General features: G+C 36.8%; 1 protein-coding gene across 13 annotated transcripts in view; it reads right to left on the reverse strand.

The window, feature by feature from the left end:
• Positions 1 to 21,732, reverse strand: part of LOC132702184 (fat-like cadherin-related tumor suppressor homolog) — a 347,569-nt gene that overhangs the window by 215,295 nt on the left and 110,542 nt on the right. For 11 of the 13 annotated variants that reach the window (XM_060670683.1, XM_060670680.1, XM_060670677.1 and 8 more), the window contains exon 1: positions 14,632 to 14,917. The exons of 1 other annotated variant lie outside the window; for it this stretch is intronic. The gene's annotated coding sequence lies outside the window, so the exon portion shown is untranslated. Of the gene's footprint in view, positions 1 to 14,631; positions 14,918 to 21,732 lie in introns of those variants that run through there. One more of the 13 variants, XM_060670671.1, reaches the window with a different exon arrangement.

A 21,732-nucleotide genomic window follows, 5' to 3' on the forward strand; every position in this document is an offset into this window, starting at 1 on the left:
TAATTTTATCAAAATATTGTTAATTATTATGAACCTTTTAATATTCTTTTTAACATAGAAACTGCGAAATTATTATTAATTTTATCACAATATTATCAATTATTTTGAACCTTTTTATATTGTATTTACTATAGAAATCAGCGCAATTAGTATTAATTTTATCACAAAAATTATTAAGTATTTTGAACCTTGTAATTTCTATTTATTATAGAAATAAGCCAAATTATTAATAATTTTCTCAAAATATTGTCCATTATTTTGAACCTTTTCATATTCTATTTACTATAGAATTTACGCAATTATTGATAATTTTATTAAAATATTGTCAAGTATTCTGAACCTTGTAATATTCTATTTATTATAGAAATAGGCGCAATTATTATTAATTTTATCAAAATATTGTCAATTATTATGAATATTTTAATGTTCTATTTACTATAGAAATGAACGCAATTATTAATAATGTTATCAAAACATTGTCAAAATATTACCTTTTAATATTGTATTCACTATAGAAATAATAGAAATAAACATTTTATCAAAATATTGTCGATTATTTTGAATATTTTAATATTTTATTTACCATAGAAATAAACGCAATTATTGTTAATTTTATCAAAATATTGTCAAATATTTTGAACCCTGTATACTATAAATATCAGCGCAATTATTATTAATTTAATCAAAATATTGTCGAATATTTTGAAGCTTTGCAAATTCTATTTACTATAGAAACAAGCGCAATTATTATTAATTTTATCAATATATTGTCAAGTATTTTGAAGCCTTTTATATTCTATTAACTATAGAGATAAGCGCAATTTTTATTAATTTGATCAAAATATTATCAATTATTATGAATCTTTTAATGATCTATTTACTATAGAAATCAGCGCAATTATTATTAATTTTACCAAAGTATTGTCAAGTATTTTGAAGCTTTTCATATTCTATTTACTATAGAAATAAACGCAATTATTAATAATGTTATCAAAACATTGTCAAAATATTACCTTTTAATATTTAATTCACTATAGAAATAATAGAAATAAATATTTTATCAAAATATTGTCATTTATTTTGAATATTTTAATATTTTATTTACCATAGAAATAAACGCAATTATTGTTAATTTTATCAAAATATTGTCAAATATTTTGAACCCCGTATACTATAAAAATCAGCGCAATTATTATTAATTTAATCAAAATATTGTCGAATATTATGAAGCTTTGCAATTTACTATAGAAACGAAGGCAATTTTTATTAATTTTATCAAAATATTGTCAAATATTTTCAACCCTTTAATATTCTATTTATTATACAAACAAACGCAATTGTTATTAATTTGATCAAAATATTGTCAATTGTTATGAACCTTTTAATATGCAATTTGCTATAAAAATAAACACAATTATTATTAAGTTTATCAAAATATTGCCAAGAATTTTGAACATTGTAATATTCTATTTACTATACAAATCAACGCAATTTTTTTCAAAATATTGTGAAGTATTTTGAACCTTTCAGTATTCTATTTACTAGAGAAATAAGCGCGCTTATTATTATTTTATCAAAATATCATCAAGTATGTTGAACCTTGTAATATTCTATTTACTATAGAAATACACCAAAAAATACAAATAAAATACAAAAAAATAAAACCATCTTCCGACATTTCGCGTCTTCTCAATCATCCACTTCGGAGTTAGATTATCTTATTTATTCCTCGACGGCTTAGAAACACCCTGTATCATGCCACCGGCGAGCCAAAAACTGCATCGCTCTTGCTTTATCGCCGAAAATGCTACTCCCACCCCCTCGCACCGTGTCGCGATTTGCTTCGAATTTCGCATTTATATGCTAATGGGGTTACGGAAGGTGGGGGTCGAAGAAGGGGCGGGAGGAGGGATTTGTCCCGGAGGCTTCGCGCGCCGTCGCCACTCGTCAGTGTTATTACAGGAAATGACGGCGCGGGAAAAAATTCAATCAGTTTCCGAAACGCCGCCGGCAAGTAAAAGAGAAAAAAAACCCGCGTTCCACGCAAAAAACACAAAAGGCGGGTGTCTGCCTTTGTCCCCAGTTTTCGTCCGCCCGGACCGCAGATTTACCGTGTTTGTACACATGGGTAATTTTATAGAGCCCTAGTTCCATTAAGCGATGTTTTCTGAAATACCAAAACCGTCTTCTTAACGTACGCGAGATTTTCGAGGTTCCGGATTAAATTAGATGTGTTTCATCTGCAACAAAGCAATGGAAATTTTGCTTTTTAATAGAAAAAAAATATCTTGCAAAATTTAACGCTGAGCTCCTCTTTGGATCCACCTCCTGCATTATTATAGCATTGGATTCATTAGAGATGATGCCAAACACCAAAAGGGGAATAACCTTCCATGAATCTCAAAAACCCCTGAAATCCTTTTTGCGTTAATGGTACTGCCAATGCCTGATGCCTGATGCCTTTGTTATGGCAAAGCTGCAATATGTGTACACAATTAACATATGACAAAAAAAGGCGAACTCTAGCAGAACTGCTATTCCAACTCAACTACTAAACTGACTCCCGGACGATCCCAGTATCTTGACAGAGTTCCCATTTCGAGCCTGCTGATATATGATTTATTGCCAGTGGATGGTGCCTTCTTATCTTATTATCTAGTGCTAGTGCGCCTCACTCACCCATGATGTGTTCTAATAATTCTAAGTTCTAATTACCTTGTCTTGTATTGCGAGCATAAGAGCCTCAGTTTCAGGATAAAGAAGCCCTTATGAACCCACTGTACTGATGCTGTTTTGTCGATGAATGTGTCTTCGCGTGTTGGAGGGTATTTACCATGCAGTGTTTTTTCCTTCCAAGCTTGAATTTCTTGATGTAGTGATAAATTGGTTAAGGCTTGTCTACGTCCAACATCGGAGATGGAAGGACCTCTGCTAGCGAAACGTTAGGAAGTAATTCCAACCGACGACGGCCTTTAAACCCGAATCAAGATAATAGCTCTTGATGTAGTGTTGCTGTTGTATCGATTACTATTGGCATACCTAGGTTGAGTGATGTGGAATTTTTATCAGCATTTCTTATAGACTAATATATACGATACGCACTAATTTTAGAGACAAATTTTGCTTATATGTAGAAACCCCTGCCACCGTCTCCTCTAGGGATATAAAGTCGTGATGTTGATGAGTTGGGGTGTAAGCATCTGAATTTTGTTTACATCTGGCGAGTTGTTCTATCTAAGCCTTTCAAGTCAGTTTTCATGTTTTGTGGTATACCAAAAAATTTGTATAAAGAGCCTCGTTCTAGGTCTGCGATGCCCTCGAAAGATTCTTCATTTTGTTCACTATTGTCCAGACTATGAGATTTAAAATCACTACTTTTTTTTTTCACAATTTATTTTGCATCTGGTGACTAATTTTGAAGCTTTTTTAATTGATCAATTAGTGATATACTTAAAGTAAAACGGGTTTCTCAACAGTACCACTGATATCAGTCCAGACGTGGTTGATGTCGCTCTTATCTCGTCCTTTACCTCTGAGTAAATTATTGAATGTTGGGTATACCCAGTAACAATGGGTAAGAAGCTAGTAGTAACTTTTTGGAGGGGATCAGTCAAAAGGCAAGACATACTCTGAGACACACCATAACTCGAGTTCATCTCCCAAAACGTTTATCTACATTACAAACCCTAGCTTTTCACTGGCTCCCAATCGTTACCGACAAATAACAACATAATATATTATTATTCACAACTCGCTTCGGATCTGCCAACACATAAACAAATTTTTCATAACAATAACAATACGCGCAAGTCCGACGTTGACAAATTTACCCGGCGGTTGTAGCCTGACGACATCGTTCTACGACAGCAACCGATGGGGAGCGGAAGGGCACGAGAGGGGGTTGTTTTATTCGCGTCGCTTACGTCAGTAAGTAGTAATGGCAAAGAATAATTTTTTGGGGGCGGGGTACACCCTTTACTTACTACAAAATACTGTATTTCGATTTTTGAGAGTGGGAAACATTTTCAAATTGCAATTCCTTTCCCATTTTCAATGTTTATGCAATATTTTTAGCCTTATCTTAAGTACAGACTTAATAAGAACTTCTTGACAAAATCAAAAAATTCCTGTTTGTCAGAGGGACAACATTTTGAACAAAAATTTATCCAACTCTTATCCCATGCTCTTTCAAGTGAGCTGAACTCGGATAAAAATCTAAAGAGTAGTTATCGAGATGATGGTTTGTTTAAATTTTTATTTGGAAATGTCGTACTTTTTATTTTTCTGACCAAATTCTTAGATGGCATCAAAATGAAAGCATTTTCAAATTCTAAAAACGTACTTATTAGCCAGTCGAACGCTAAAATATAAACATTTAATTTATTTTCTAAATGGAATCTCAGGGGGATGGTGGCCCCGGGGGCGAACAAATTTGTTTTTGACTTTGGTCGAAAAATTCTATCAATTTTACTATTGGTATAATTTCAAATTAGAATTTAATCGAAAATCCTAAGATACAAAAATAAAAATATTGGTGGCAACTTTACATAAATGTGGTAAACATAAAAAACATAAAGGCATGGAAATTTTCGCTTTTTTTTTTCTCATATGGTCACGATATCCCAATATTTCTTCATATTTCCTTGTATTTTCTATGTAGTTTCCCCCTTCGATTTTTATTTGCCTTAAGGCAGCGAACGCGATTTAAACTAGAACGGCAACGCCTTCATAAAAAGTGACACAAATTTGCAAGATGGCTAGCAATAATGATCGTTGTCGTTCCCCTACTCGTCTATATATCTCAATATAATTTTTCATTATTTATTTCTCATTTTTAGCGTAAGCATAACATATCGGTCCACAAGTAACCAAATCGCACTACAAGTAATCATAAAAATCTCGAACCGTAACACGCGAGTGGCTTTAAATTTCGCAAATGGTCAGATACACACATCAAAAATAGTCAAAACATATGAACCCAAACAGGTCCTGAAATGAGAAATAATTATAAATAATCTCATATTACACTTAATTAAATAAAATTTGCCTCGCAAATTCCACTTTAGAAGGAATTCACAGTAACAAGGTCGTTGGAGGACAATCTCTCTCAATGTATCTTGGCCGTTTGTTTTTCCTGTGTGCATTAAACAACTCTGAAACATGATCGGACAAAACAAAATATTAATAAGAGAAAAGTTACAAATGTATTCCTGTTTGACAGCTCGCCCTTGAACCCTTGTAAAAATAAACCTGAAATTTATAAACGTTCATTACCGCCGACGCATTATGCGCATTCCCCCTTCTGAAACGTGAAAATCCTAACGAGCCGCTTTTAGCAGGAGAATTGTTTTTGGTTACACCATCCCCTCCGCGTAGGATGTTTTAGCACTTTGTGTGTCTCGTTAGAGGAAAGGGCCCCTCCTCGCCATTCCCGATGCTGGTGAGCCCCAAATTAAAAAAAAATCGTATCCCATTCGCTTTTTTCGTATATAGACTGGGGTCAGAATTTATTCATTGAAACATTGACCCCGTGCAAGGTTATTTTTGGTCTTTTTTTAGGAAAAAATTGCTTATCACTGTCCGTCCATCCCGAATTATTTTCGCCCAAAGGTAAAATCTTTCTAAAGTCCCGCACGTCACTGGCGGCGCGACGTTCAATAATAGAACCCGTCGAAACCGCGGCGTCGGACGCCGCTGCTCTCAAAGGGGGAAGACGACGGCGTCGGCGAGGATTCGAAGGTGCGGACTCGGATAGAAAATATTTTGTAATTGAAAGGTGGAAAGACGGGCTGGAGACTCAAAGGAGAAGCAGGCGAAAAGTTTGCTACCGGTTTCAAAGAATGGGGAGTGGGGAGTTTTCGCGGAACTCGTAGGGAGCGACATATATAGCATATAAAGTTTCGAACGTATTTTGGACAATCCGGTGGCGAACGGAAAGAGAGAAATTCTGTTTAACAATTTGAGTGTTAATAATAATAATTGCAATCTCATCCGAGACAGTGTTTATGGCCCTCATTTAACTCCACCCTCCTCAATCAATATAAAAGCAGGTGCAGAGTAAAATGCGAGCCCGTTTCAGTAAAGCTCCGAAGAAGCCAACAGGATGATCCAGAAGTTTTATAAAAAGTAGTAGCGGTTTTATGATTTTTAAACACATCATTGATATTATCTACATCGGCTTGAAACCTCTCACAGTTCTCCTGCTGCCATACAACCTTTACTGAACCCCAGAAGTTGAAACAAAAGCTTCAGATTTGGGCATACTAACCTTCACCTTCTGAACTCTATCGGTAAGATATGATTTTATGAAACAGTAAGCGTCACCAGATGGACTATTTGGATGTACGAAGCCTGAGAGGAGCAGATAGAGACAGACACTGATAATTTTCTGGTGAAAGCAAGACAACCATCTAGCCTAGCGCCTCAAAAGAACCCCCCAATTACACCAACAACAATATTCCAAAGAGCTATTCAGTCTAAGCTAAGAAATACTGAGACAGAGTACGTCAGGCGAAATACTTCAAACCAGGACGAGGACAACAAAGGCGTGGTCCGACTATTAACACTATTAGAAGGACGAAATTCCAAAACTCAAATTCAACTAACATAAGCAGATTTCAATAGGTCAGAACGGCGCAAAGAACAGGAAAAAAGGAAGTGGAACAGAGTGAGCAAAACAGATAAGCAAAACAATACTTCCAAGGTGTCGCAGAGCTGGGTACCATCTTAAATGAAGAGGTGCAGATTGCCGTGATAGAAGACGATTCCTCCCAGGAAGGCTCAAAAATAGTAAAGCTCCAGGGAGTGGTAGCATCCCTATGAAGCAAGCTCAGATACTTCAAGTTACAAGCATTTCGGTCAGATTGCTTCGCTTGGCTTTCCTGACAATATGGAATCCACGCTAAAAAAAAAAATAAATAAATTTTAGGTTTAAGAGAAATTGTGTTGGACTAACCAAAACTTGACTGATGCAGTTTTTTTAAGGAAATTCATGGAATATTTAAAAAAATACCTCGATTTTATTTATTTTTTTTTAATTCGGCGCTGTCAACGATTATACGGGCCTCTCGAAACAATAAAATCCACGTCGCGTCGCACGGATCGGGTCGACAATTAAGTATCACGGAGGGGCGAAAAAAATAATTAAAAAATCGGGAAACGTTGGAGCACCGCTTCGGGAACGTTGATGATTTATTTGCGTTTCTACTCGCCAGCGCCGAATGTAAACGGTGTTTTAATGGCGGATTAAATAGCAATTACCGCACGTATTACCCCCGCCGACGTACCCCTGCGATTTTAAATTCGCGTCAGCGCGCGGGGTCGTACTAAATTGCCAAAAACAGTCAAAAGTTAAATCCAATTTTAACGTTTGCGACGGAAAAATGATAAATAATATAATTACATTACATTGAATATGAAATGAAATGAAATAATACATGCTTTTGCGCACAAACATTACTAAAACTAAGCTTGTAATTGACATAAGCAATGCATGATTATACATTAGCATAGTAGTAAATTACATTTATATAAAAGCAAAAGCCAATTTTTTGCTTTTGTAGAATTTTAGGAAACTGAATATCGAAATCATTTTTACCCCTAACATTATAGGAATGTTTGTACCACTTAGCAATTAAAAAATCTTGAAAGTAGGAAGGAAAACATTAGAAAACTCAATGCTCTGAGACACATGGGAGTGTAAAGTATACAACCCAGAATAGCCCGCATGGCTTTATTTTGTGGTATTTGTATTCTATGAACAAGAAATCAAAAAAAAACAAGTGCTCCAGGGGCTAAGCTCAGGCGAAAGTCTACGCAAGAAACCTATATTTTTTTTATTTTTTTTACAAATATAACCTTCATGTTGTAAGAAATTTAATTGAAAATCTAGAACTACTCCCAGATACTTCATTTGTGAAACATTTCCAATTACCCTACTATCAATATAAATCTTAAAATTAATATCCAAAAATACATTACAATTTTGTTTACTCCTAAATACCATAATACAACTTCTAAGTAATTTTTACCAGAAATTGTGTCATGTCAACATTTTTTTTCAAAATTTTGTCTAAATCGTTCACATATAGAATAAAAAGCAAAGGTCCTAAATACACTGCCCTGAGGTACACCTATATTGTTTTCTGACTTATCAGACAGCACGTTATACTGATAACATTGCAAACAGTTTATCCACCAGACGTCCTTTACCAATGGTCTCAAAGGCTCTTTGAAGGTCAATGAACACAGTTAAAACTATATTACCGTCATGAATGTCAGACCTCCATTTCGAGCACACAAATTGTCAAGACGATTCACACGAGTGTTTCTCCCGGAACCAAGATTGCCCTTTAAAAATTAGATAATATTTTTCTAGGAAGATACGCAGCTGCTTACACACATTTTTTTCTAAAAATTTGTCTATAACCGATAATAAATTAATTGGCCGGTATTCTCCAGGTTGATGTGATTAAAACTGAAAGCAAAACAGCGGTGAACTTGGCCTCTCGAAGCGGGCAAGCGAGAAAAAAACAGAGGGTTTAATAGTATTTAGGGGTAATTAAGTGTAAGTATTTCACTACGGAATCGGACAAAAATATTAAAATCACAAATTTTTTCTAAATTTTTCATAAATCCGTGGAAAAATTTTACGTGTTCATTACTCGTTAATAAGATGAACGTTTTATTGGCAAAACCTCTTGACACTAACTTAATCTTGGTGACTTCTCTCGTAGAGTCACCAGCATAAAATGAAATCCAAGTAGCTGCGCCAGAGGGATTTATATAGCCTGTCCTTCTCAAAAGTCAACCTGACCTGCTCGTGGTGCACCCTGCTAGCACAAATGAGGCTCTGGCGGTGGTACAACCATTCCTTCGAGGCTGAAAGATAAAGTCCTCTAGACAGACCCTTCAGAAGGCAACGTAAGACCACTAAAGTATCATTCCAGAAACAATTGGCCCTCAGTCACCGGCAAAACTAGGATGCTAAGAATAAAACTGAAACTTGAAGACCTGACACAAGAAGAAATGAAAACTGAATTACGAGAATTAAATAAAAATATCAAAAGCATAAATGAACTCATTGCAATCACCCCTAGATCTCTGGAAAGAAGCTGAAGAAAAACTGTTAAATACAAAAGAAGCGGTGCATGGCAGAAAAAATCATGAATCTAGTAGAAGAACGGCGTAAATATAGAAACAAAAATAATGAAGCATACAGATGGCTACATGATTCGCCAAGAAATAAGAAAAGCTAAGAGAAAATGGATACAGAGAGAAGAAATTGAGGCTTTACACACAAAAAATTGAAAGAAGCCTCGGGTATATACAAAACACACAAAGTGACCAATATAATCAATGAAAGAAATGAAATCATAATGGAAGATGACGACATAAAGCAATTGTGGCAATATTGGCAAATTATTCCCGGACGACTTAAGAGACGAACGAACAAATTATCCAACAGGCTCAACATCATCAGGTCCATCAATAACTACTGAGGAAATTTCTGAAAGCTCAACTTTCATCATTGTAATGAACATAGCCTAATAAGTCTGTTTAGATGTTAATGTATGTCATGTACTTCACTGATTCAAACTCTTAGATGAAAAAGATATCAGACCACACACCTCTGAAATTGGCAGGGATTGACACGGAAAAAGTATACTGGATAAAAAAACAGATGTCAAAATTAGAAAAAAATAATGTTCGTCACTATCCCCCTAAAGACGAATGTTTGCCGTAGAATTATCTATATATAGATGTTGCGTTATCTCCGAACGACAAGCCGGCACCGCGTTTCGTTGAACTGAAAACGCCTCGCAGGAAAATATTTTCTTATCTCCCGGATCTTTGTCGCCTCCGGTTGCATCGAGTAGCCAGCAGCTTCGAAGCGATACGCCCAGATATTTTGATAACCACGTTTCCATTTCATGTATTGAAACTCTGATAAAAATCACACAAAATTACCTTCTTTTACTAGGATTAGGATTATGAACGTATACAAATATTTCGAAAGTAAGGTTTCCCCGCAAATTCTCTTATTTCGATATGTTACTTATTATCAATTCCTGCCACTTGTGAACGTATAGTTTCAATAAAAGCCACCCACGCAATACACAATCAAATCTAGTTTAGAGAATAAAAAGTAATATGTTGCAAATATAAATTTAAAATTATTTTGGGTTAAGATCTATATTGCAAAGGGAACATTGTAATACAATTTTTTGCCCATACATGAAGGACAGGTTCGTATATATAAAGGTCATAGTGGAATATCTACGAAGATTGCAGTCTATTAAATGATAGTTTTGATTTTTTTAATGTAATACATATACATAATACATACACATACGTGGCTATATCAGGCTCAGTTTTTCACATCATAATCATCGACAATATTTTAAAAAACAGTCTATACATGTGCAAAATTGTTTATCCAACTACAGGCCAGACAAATCAAGTCCCACATTAAAACTAAAAATGTAATTTAGACTTCTTTATGTAAGCCTCATTTTTTTACAAAATTAAATATTTTATATTGTTCTTCTTTTTATGCAAGCAATCAGTAGAAATCAATTGATGATTTTACCACCAATCCCTACATTCAACCATTGTTTATTAGTTTATGAGGATTCCCCAATGCGATCACGATCGATGGGCCATCAACAAATAATTAGACATACATGATTAGTTGGTGGGTGCTCTAAAAGCTCATTGATATTCCGTATATTGTGGTTCTCCCCGGGAACCCCCCAAATCCATATGCAATATCATCTATTTTGGCAATAAACTTTCTGTGATACAAAAATGATTTCACCAACTCAAGAGCTTCGCCCTTAAAATCCCTTTTAATAAATAATTTGAATTGATTGAATGAGTCCTTTCCAAAGCATCAACGTATACTTGCTTTCATAAAGGTAGACCAATGGTGAAAGCATAAGTGAATGTTGTTTAAAAAATGTTGCTGTGCTGTGCGTTACGTGGCTAGACCGTAAACATTCGAATTGTAGAGTCAATATTTATACGAATGGGTGGTTAATACGTTTGGGTTCGATAAATCGTCGAACTGAACGATCGTTTACACTACTTGACTTAAACAGAGTGATGTTAGTTTGTTTTCCTGAACCGCTTCGGGTACATCGATGCAATTTGTTCCGCGCCTTTGCTTACAATAATTCCAATGGCGTTTTATGGTCAACATACCTACCACCAAGCAGTTGTGTATTCCTATCTATTATCCTAGTCCCAAATTAAATTCATTCAAGTTTATTTTACTTTCATAATTGATCGTTAACCAACTGCTTTTTGATTATTTTTGTTATTGCGTTCGTTGTTTAGTTTTGGTTAGTATTAGTAGTCGAGCCTTTACGATTTGTAAATCTTGTATAAGTTGCTATTTAAACTGGTGCTCTGAGAAACACAGTTGAATAGTAACTGAAGGGAGTTCGATCCGTCACTGCAGCTAGTGAGTTCAGTTAATTTAGGTTCTAGTAGTACAGAAATATAGAGTATTTATTTGATAGCCGATGAATCTTGTTATTTTCGAAAATCGATGAAATCGAATTTTTCGAAAGTATCTGCGCTCGTATAAAAATTTTATATCTCGGTAACGGTAGGCCCTATGGGATCGCCGTTGGTACAGAAATGATCACCGTCGAAAAAAAATGTTTTTTTGTCTGTTTGTCCGTTCTCCATGTGCAAGGGTCTACAAAAAAGACCATTTTCCAAAAACCGTTTACAAGACAAATTTTTGAACCAGAAGACGCAGGGGAAACGACTCCATAAACTTTTATTCTTGACAATTACTCTTACTTGACATTTACTTCATTGGAAACTAAGGAGGTCCAGGGCTATATCCTCTATTTCGAACATTGTTGGAATTATATACAGGGTGCGTCGTTTGTGGGCAAAAAATTCTAATAAATCCTATAAATTTCCGCTTTTGTGGGTGAATTATTGGCGATACATGAAAAACTTTGTGATAATTTGATATGAACAGTATCCTAAAGTGTGTCCAGAGAGAGTTTAAGGTTTTGTGTATATTACGGGGGACGCAAGATATTTGAAAAATATTATTTTAAATTGCAATTACCAGTACAAGTTTTAATATTTACCGAAGTGTGCCGTAACTTTGAAGTCCGACGAGATGTGAAGGACATTTTATATAGGGTGAATGCACAATTAAATTACATCAATTTTACGAAAATTCCATAGTGGTCCGCACGATAGAAAAATAATGCATTGCAAAAGCTACGTGCTAGGCGCTACGAACTTGCCCCGACCAGTGACGGTGTTTCGAAAGCAATCTTGTTTGTTCTGTTACTACTAAGAGAACTAAGAAGTTTTTAATGTAATTAACTTAAATAAAACTTTTGTGTATTTTGTCATTTATTTTTAATTTTAATTACTAGTGAGCCGATAAATAAAAAACAGCATTTTATTTGTTCACCTTCTTCAGCCAAAATTAATGGTTATGTAATCAATTAACGTTCCTTGATAAACAAGTAAAATAAATAAAAATAGGCATTTTATTTATCACCTTACCGACCTTAACGTAAGTTATGGCATCAATCAAAAATTATCAGAATTGTAGATTCCTCCACGGACGTCGATTGTATTACTGATTGTAATACTGATCTGATAACACGAATTTAACATTTACATTAAAACTCGGCTACAGCGTCAATTTTCGGGTTGATCATATGCAACGGAATTTGTTTCTTTAGAAGTATAGAAAATGATCTCAGCGAGGTGCAAATTACCAACCAAAGCATAGAACTTATACAGGCATAGACTAGAGTTTTTGAAATATTTTTTACGAATGTTCTTGAAAAATAATTCAAACATTAAAAAAATAAGTAAAAATAAAATAATAAGCAAATAAATAAAAATAACAAATATATATAAAAAAATACGGTACCTCCGAAAACTCTTTTATAAAAATGTCTGGAGTTGTCACAATGCCAGAATTCAAATAAAAATCAATGCAACCTTTAAAACAGACATAAAACTTATGTTCCATTTTTTTTTTAATTCTGTCTGTAATTTTTTTATTTACACATCGGGAGCATTTTAAATAGAACTCTAATTACGTAATTTTCTTTATAAAAAAAAGTGCACGTTTAAAGCATTTGATAATTAATAAAGTTGGTTCCTGTCCAACCAAATTTAGACGCCAACCTACAAATAATATAAAATAAAATATTTAATAATTACCACGTTGGTATTTTTTAAAAATTTTATTTAAATATTATTTTAATTTGATTTAATTAATGTCTGCTCAAAACTCCAAGGAAACACGTCATGAACACAAACATGTCAAAGATTTCACAGATCGCACTGAGCTGATACACCAGATTTCACAGTATAGAGTATAGACGATTCGCATACGCAAAGTTGTGTGCAAAAACATGGGTTTGAGGTCGACGAATCCTTCCTGATACGCAACGATTAGATTAGAGCTGTCCGACGTCAGAGATCGCGGCCAACTCGCATCTGCGTCTAAGCATGACGAAGAATATTTTACACTGCACTAAAAGCCGTCATCAGCTCAGGTGTAAATTTACCGATAATTATCGTAATATCAATTAACGCCGCTTCTGTTTAGTTTGACGAGGTTTAAATATGGGGTCGTGATTGCCTAAAACTGACAATAGGAACTCTCTGTTATCGAGAGAGAGAGAGAGAGAGAGAGAGAGAGAGAGTCAGGGTGTAACGACCGTCAACTACAAAGGGAGATGTTTTCAAAAGGTTGATATCGATTTTCGGCAGGTATATTTCGAAAAACTCCGATTGTCCCTTGCACCACCGAGATAACACAGGAAGAATCACGAAATCAAAAGCGTTCCTATTTAAATTACTCTGTAGGACTCCGTTTTCTAGATGCAAATTTCGCCGGTGAAATCAACGCATAAATCTAGACCAATCTAGATAATTCGACGTTTGCCTGCGGGTTTTTCCGCAGAAGTAGTCGGAACACTATTTTTCACCTAATACTCACGTATTTTTGTCGCCAAATTCTTGAAAATCGACTTTACTCTGTAGTAGTACGGTATCAATCAACAATATAACAAAAACAAAAAAAATATTCTAATTTGATTAACGAGGCAGGGGAGGGCCAGGTATATTTCTTTAGTTCTGATATATGTCTTGGCGGTGTTGAATAATCGTTTTTATTGTAAATAAAGGGCTATTTTTTTTAGAATTATGCTCCGGTTAGCAGTGCCTCCGTTAAGAAGGCACGTCGTGTCTCTACAATTACGTGAATATGGAGGAGGTAGAGCAGTAGACCTACGGGGGACTGAAGACTCAATGCTACATTAGTAACGTGTTGCAACCTGTCCCGTTACAACTGCAAGATTCTATTTGTCAGCAAGGGAATGCTAGAATAAATCTTCCGAAAAGGTCACAGACTTTGAACTTATACAAGATATGACAGGCAGCCGAGCTGGGTGTCGTCACGCATCTACACAAGGTCATTTCAAACTAGTTTCAACCTGCATCTCTTTTCACATTCCAGAGACGATATTCAAAGTAAACTCTTTTACAAAAATAGCGCTCATGCGGTATCCAGTCAATCGGAGTTCGATTCTTACGAACTCTCATTATATTAAAGTTCGATGTAATTACCTGATCGCGTTCGGTCAACTCGCAATTTCGATAATCCCTCGCACCGATTCTAAATCGCGCACACCTACAAAAAAAATGATCACGTTGCCTCGATGCACTTCTCAGAACTACAACACGCGAAACACGATCCTCCAGACAACACTCTCGCTTTACCGGTCAGAACGTCCAGACGGCTATAGCTCTAACGTTAGCTGCGGACGTGTTGCACGAGATTTCCTCACAATCACGCGAGAAAACGGAAAATTTCCCCCGAAACGCGCGACCAGCGTCTAACAAACGCGTCCGTGTGCCGACTAACCTCTCAAAAAGTGTTTATACTACAATCAGGTTTCACCGACGAGACGTTGCCGTCTCTGACAACTCGAAATTCCCCCGCGAGCACACACACACACACACAGGCGAGCGAACCATAAGGCAGTGTGCGTGAACTATCAATCGAGAACAGCTGAAGTTCTCGGTCGGCGAACTGGCAACGTCGCGGCACGATCGTTTGGATTATACAGGCCATGTGCTACGCGTGATGGAGACGGTGCACCATGGCTGGGGGGGGCACGGGCAGACGAGGAACTGGTTCCGAGAGGTTTAGTGACTTTTAAAGGTGGCCGAATGGTACGGGTGCAGTCGGCGGCACAGAACACTGAAGAATAAGGGGCAATTCCGAGAAACTTTTGTAAACATTGGCGGTTGATGGTGTTCCTTTGTCTAATTTAGATGACCGTAAGTACCGTTTCTCCCTATTCCCCTACAAAAAATAGCTACGGGTTTGTATTTTCTGTTATAACGATGTCACCTTTTTCAAAATACCCGCCATCTATTTTAGCGTCTCAAGTTATGATAGCTATAAAAAAATCTCATGATCACATAAAACAAATTAGAGAGTCCCACCCCTGGAGGTTCTAGACGTTCACAAAGTAGCAGAAGAGTGTGACACAATGACGTTTTACGTGCTGAGTTAATCCACAAGACAGAGCGTCGTCTTTGCCGGTAACTACCTTTTAATATGTACCTTACGGGTAATAAAAGTCCGTCGGCGTCGCTGATATTTCATTTCCGTGTCCCGTAAAACTCGGATACGGGCGATAAAACATAAAAGGCAGCATATTTTTATTTCGGCCTCGGTACGCGCCCCACCTCCCCCTACCTTGCGCCTGGTCCGACTCCTGCGGGGAAAACTGTAAACAAATGCCTGCTTGCGTTCGACATGAGTACGCACACAACCCGCTGTTGATTTATCGCGAGGTCTTTAACCTTCAAATTCTCCTTAATTCGGCTATTTAAGAAGCGGTTTCGACGTTAATCGGGGTCTCCCCTCTCTTTCAAATCTCTCACTGCATCTTCATCATCACAACTTACAGTCGTTCGTCGCACATAAACGCCATTTTGTCTTTGTTTTCATCAATCATATTGCTAAATTATAACATGCATTCCTAAGGAACACACCGCCATCTTGCTTACCTCTTCACTGAGAGCTCAAGAACAACAGAAATCCGCGAAGAATCCAGACAACAACTGAATGCCGACAGCTATCACTAATGAACGGTGAAATTAGATGCTGGTAGTAAAATTTTGGATCGGGAGAGTCAGTTGGGTTCACAAGATCCCAATTGAAATTCCTCGTAGAATGTATAAACCAAATAACTTCAAGGCTGAAAAATCCAACCCTGGTATGATATTGTTTTGATATTTTTATTTACTTCTCCAAAGACGTTATACATTCATAAAGCTGCAGTAATGGTAATTTGATCGTCATGCATGCAAATTCATCTATACTTCACCTTAATCCAATACGTCATAAATCAGACTTAAATTTTCATTAATTGGTCGACTGGGATAAAATCAATCAACTCCTAAGCTTCTAAATCGCATGGACGTAGGCTCGGGCATGCCCGTCTACTATCTGTTGCCCCATCCAAGGGGAGTTTTCTAGGGGCGAGCAACCCCAGCCTCCCCGAGGCGATTTTTCGGGGGTTTCTATTGAATGGGCCGTTCCACCCCCGTTTAATAACGGCGACGGACTTTATGGCCCCGCATCTGTCACGTGATTGCAGTAAACGCAAATGTCCGGATTGCCAGCGAGACTGGGCGGCCCAAATATGCATCGGGCCAGACTAATCCACATAAATAACAGCCTCGGAGGCAGCCAGACTTCGAAATCTGAGGTAAACAATGCTTTATGGGGACCGGGTACATATTAACATCCGCAGGGTTGGGCCGGCCAGTCAACAGATGCGGTTTTGATGAAATTATATCCCCAAGGCCGCGGCATTCGACCACACCGGCGCATCCAAGCTTCGTGCGAAATTTAACGACTCCGGTCCATGCTCCTAGAAAACTCGTCTTGGTGAAAGGAAAACGTCATAGGGGAATAGGCTCTAATTCTTGAACCTGAGAACTGACTTATGCACGAGAAAGATTCCTTTGTTCCCCGGATTACATCTGTTGCTAGCAGTTTCAACAATTGAACTAATAGAAGACAGCAAACGGTAAATAATAACATCTTCTCATTCATCCGCTAGAGTTTTCCAAACACCCGGCTACTTGGCGCTCATATGGGAGTCACTATAAGCTGCGACTCACTACCAAAATGCGTGGAAAATTTGCAACTCCGACAAAGCGGAAAATTGGAGAGATATGACTGAAATTAATACGCGTATTAGTATCCTCGAATACTCCAGGGGATCGAGTCCGTTCCCCGACATAATTCTGCATTGGACATCGAATCCGGCACGAATCCTGGCGGTGCTGGGTGGGGAAGGGAGGGATGCGTTACGGACAATGCAAATTGTAAATCAATTTGATTTAGGCCGCCCGCTTGTCAATATTAAACCGTATTAAGTGAGATTCATTCACGGTCTGGAACACTTAACCCGTCGTAAATAAGGGTGACATTTTCATATGATCGTTAGTCGACAAAATTCGATTACTATACCGCCGGGTATTTATCGAAAACGTGACAATTAGGCATAAAGGGTTATTTATGGGCCGGCGAGCGCGGCGGGGCGGCCCTTTTTGTTTACTCGCCCGAGGGCGGCTGCGTCGCCAAAATATTTTCGATTCTCGTTCAAATAAAGGAATTGCCTGATAAAAGTCGATTACACGGGGCGTCTCTGCAAATTATGCAAATACAGGATGCCAAAATTAAATCATAAAATAATACAGGGTGCTTCCAAGTTCCTTATTGCCAATGTTGTCTTCAAGTGAAAAGGTGTTCATAGAAAAATATTTTTTTTTATTAATTACTCAAAATCTTTTAGCTGATTTTGGTGTACTTAAAACAGAATTATTAATTTCAATTGCGTCTCATCGTCCCCCATTCCCATACAAAAATTATAGTACGCTGCTGATTTTTTTTAAAGATTTAGCGGGTCTTTTAGATCAAACGAACAAATATAATTATAAATAATATAAAATTAGTCATTTTTTTGTGTCCGGAAATAAAAAGCCTCATTTTCCTTTATGCACTAGGACTAAATCAATTAATAATGGCTCATCATTAATCAGATATTTCGGTTTATATCGTGAGTCATTATTAATTGTTTTAGTCCTGGTGCGGCTTTTTATTTCCTTAAACGAAGCCAGAAACAAAAAACAGTCAAAAAGTTTGATTTTTCTGACTAATTTTGTTTCAATTACATAAAATTTAGACGAGTTTTGTCAAAATCAACTAAAATCTTTTTTGTGTCAAGTAAGATGAATTATGAAGAAAACTACTATGCCTAATATTTGGATTCGCTCAATGGAAATAAGATAATAATAATAATTAACTTTATTTGTAAAAAAATGTAACTTTATAAATACCAAATTTCACAATTTCACAAACTACCATAAGCATAAGATTTATAAAAAATAAAAAACGAAAAAAAAAAAAACGCTAAAGTTAAAAAATGTTACAAAAAGAAAAATAAATTGTTCTGTAGTTAATGTAGATTTAATTTATTTAGTGTAGGCCAATATTTTTTTTATCGGAGTCCAAATCTTTATTGCCACATATGTTGAAGATCTTTGAAATGCTTCTATTTTACAACGTAAGTTATCTCTTGTTCTTTGGGAACGTAGGATCTCGTTTTCCTGATTTTACAATTTCATACACAAACCTTATGTATGCACGTGCAGTTTCCTCCTATTAATCATACAAGAATTTTGCAATTTCCAAATTGATTTTTTTGTTTGCCAAGTTAATCTTATAAAATTTCTTTAAATTGTAGATATTCTTAAGGCGTACCTAATTTTTTTTGCTGCAACAACAACAGAATGTTTCACGCATTGATTCATATCAGACAAATATAACGAAAAAGATGTTGCTAAATTACTAGTTCTTGGACACAATAAAACAGAGAAACTCAGTATTTGGGTCATTATGAGGAAGATATGGATGTCCGTTGTCGATAACAAGGAAAAAGATCGATAGAAAGCCGCAAAAACTTATGGCTTAAAGACCTCAGGAGGTGGATATAGTTTCCCAAACCTTCACAAGAAGAAGAAATTACTAAACCCTGCGGAATCAACTTAAACTCGGAAGCTTGTACGAAATCGACCAACTCGACTGTATCTGACTGACTATCTTGCAAATAATTCTTTAAGAATCCAAAATATTTCAATTTCAAGATGTCAAACAGGTACCATTCCCCTGTTCCGCATTGTCCTTTTTTCATTCAAGGCGAAGGAAACGTCAGTTTATAAAGAACCCTCCCCGATTCGTCAATTAACTTATTTCGCGATCATCGATACGATTTCTTGCGGCTCAAAACGTAATTACAGTCTCGTCTTTGTCCATCGTTTTTACCCGATTTTCCACCCGGCCGCGCGTTCGATATCTACTGGGCAAATCGAATTTTCACGATGCCGTAAACTCCCTCCCCCGCTCACCCCTCCACTCTCCGCACGCCTACGGAAACACGATCCTAATTAGTATCAATTTTATCCACATAAACTTTTTAAATCGCTGGAGTTGTAAATGTAATTGAAATTGGAAAATAATGGCCTACAAAAATAATAAATCTTGAGGATAAATAAAAACACAAATAAAACCTAACATTATCATAATCACTCATCATTAAATAAATTTATATACAATATAGAAAATGTTGTACTGTATGGTAACTTTCGAAGCAGTCACCGATGGGTAGTCCAGTTCCCGCCTGCCTTCTTGTACTTGTAAGGTTAGAACATACCGCACAGTCTTTTTTCTTCCCTTAATTTTGGAGTAAACTACGTAATTTACCATTTAGTCGTTCTTCTCTATCTGCCAGAAGTTTTGGACCCCTGCCGAAAGTTTTTTGTCATCTCGTCATCCAATTCCCGAACAAAACTTTAGATGTGTCACTGGACACTCTACATTTCGAGTTCCCACAAAAATAACTTTCGCCACCATTTTAAAGACTTCCTCAGGAAACAGTATGACGCTTATTTACAATTTGCAAGTTACCTTCACGTGCTCTTGTGTTGATAGGCTGAAATATCCCACGAAGTAAGTGTGGTGACTACCCTTTCATCTTTCCACGCCAATAACATTGAATTACCTGATCTGCATGCAAATGTGTTATCTTCCGCAAATGTTGACTTATTGATAGAATCAGGTATAAATTTGCGGTTGATTTCAAAAGTGCCTGCCAAACATTTAGTTTTAACAATTCTTCTGCAAGTGGCAGGCTCGTATAGTATCTATCTAATTTTTGACAAATATCCTGGTACTTACAGGTAAATCAGGTCTAACTAAATCTTCCGATGTCAAGCTTCCGTAGTAAGGTTAAATTGAATAAACATAGTCTTAGCATGCGCCATTACATAAAAATTCTTATCGCCCATTTCGTAGACTTGTTAGAATTGTGATTTAAAAAACTAATTTTACCCTTAAATTCAACAACAGATTCGTCTACCGATATCTCTCTTAATGGAATAAGATGTACTTTGAATTGCTTGTCCAAGTAATCTAAATAGTGACTGGCTTATGAGTTGGAGCCCCAAGAAGTTGGTCATTTGGATCGTTTTCATGCAAGTGGAGCAGCCAAAAAATTTGTAAAAATCGTTCTCTTCTAAATATGCTATTAAAAAGGGTATTTGGACGTTAAACTGTTATGACCAATACTCTTGGAAACTACCCGTATTTAGAGTGCAAAGGGTTAAATTTCGAATCAACACTGTCCAACATGTATCTAATAGATCAAAAAGAGCGCCGGTCCAAGCACAGAGCCCTGCGGAACCTCGCCGGTGACACAACTCTCTCTTTTCGTTAAAATACTGCTTTTTACTTTTCTGCTCAGCTAGTGACGCCGCCAATGCACTCGAGATGCCTCTGCGGTTTTTTTATTGCCTCCGCTGGAACAAAAAGGCGGCATCGTAAAATTCCAAATTGCCTCCGGTCGCCTTTTGATGTGGTGTCATCGGATGCGAAAAATATACGCCACTGAATTTTTTCGTCTCGCCCGGAAGGGCCAATAAACTTTAACGCCTCGGCATGGGTCCATAATAAAAAGCCAAATTCGAATCCACACCAAAGAACTCTAAATTCCAAACAAAACCGCATAATTCGAATGCCCGCGCGCGGTTTTGGTCCTTCGAGCCGGATGAAACATTTTTTTATATTTTATTGCCTCCCTAATACCTTAATAATGGAGTAAAGCTTCTCTCGTTGCATTTTTAGATTTTCGTTTATGGTGAGATTCCCTCAAAGGAGTTATAATGCCTTGGCCATTCCAGAATACAGGGACCTCCACGCACCTTAAACATCAGACTTGCCACCCAGCGTCTATACGAGGCGAATACTAAACAATATTGCATTAGACAGTCGCATAAACGTGTCAGCACTTGCCCGACATCGATAACATTACCCATCAGCGTTTCGTAATTTAATTATAGCGCAATTCCGAGAACTTTGGAAACATCCGTTGAAATTTTTCCTGCACGACGAACGGTCGCCATGGGCTGCGAGACTTCCTGCGTTTTGTTTTTCCGAGGACGCCGAAAGGTCATACGCGATGCTTATTAAACCGAATTAGAATTATTGTGGCTGATGCGGCCGAACAAATTGGAGGGGTCGAAGAGGTGAAACGAAACCGTTCTGTAAAGATTCCGTTTCGATGTTTTGAAAGGCTCAACAAGTCT

This window comes from Cylas formicarius, unplaced genomic scaffold, assembly GCF_029955315.1.
Source record: "Cylas formicarius isolate icCylForm1 unplaced genomic scaffold, icCylForm1.1 PGA_scaffold_5__7_contigs__length_24384050, whole genome shotgun sequence".
Taxonomy (NCBI): domain Eukaryota; kingdom Metazoa; phylum Arthropoda; class Insecta; order Coleoptera; family Brentidae; genus Cylas; species Cylas formicarius.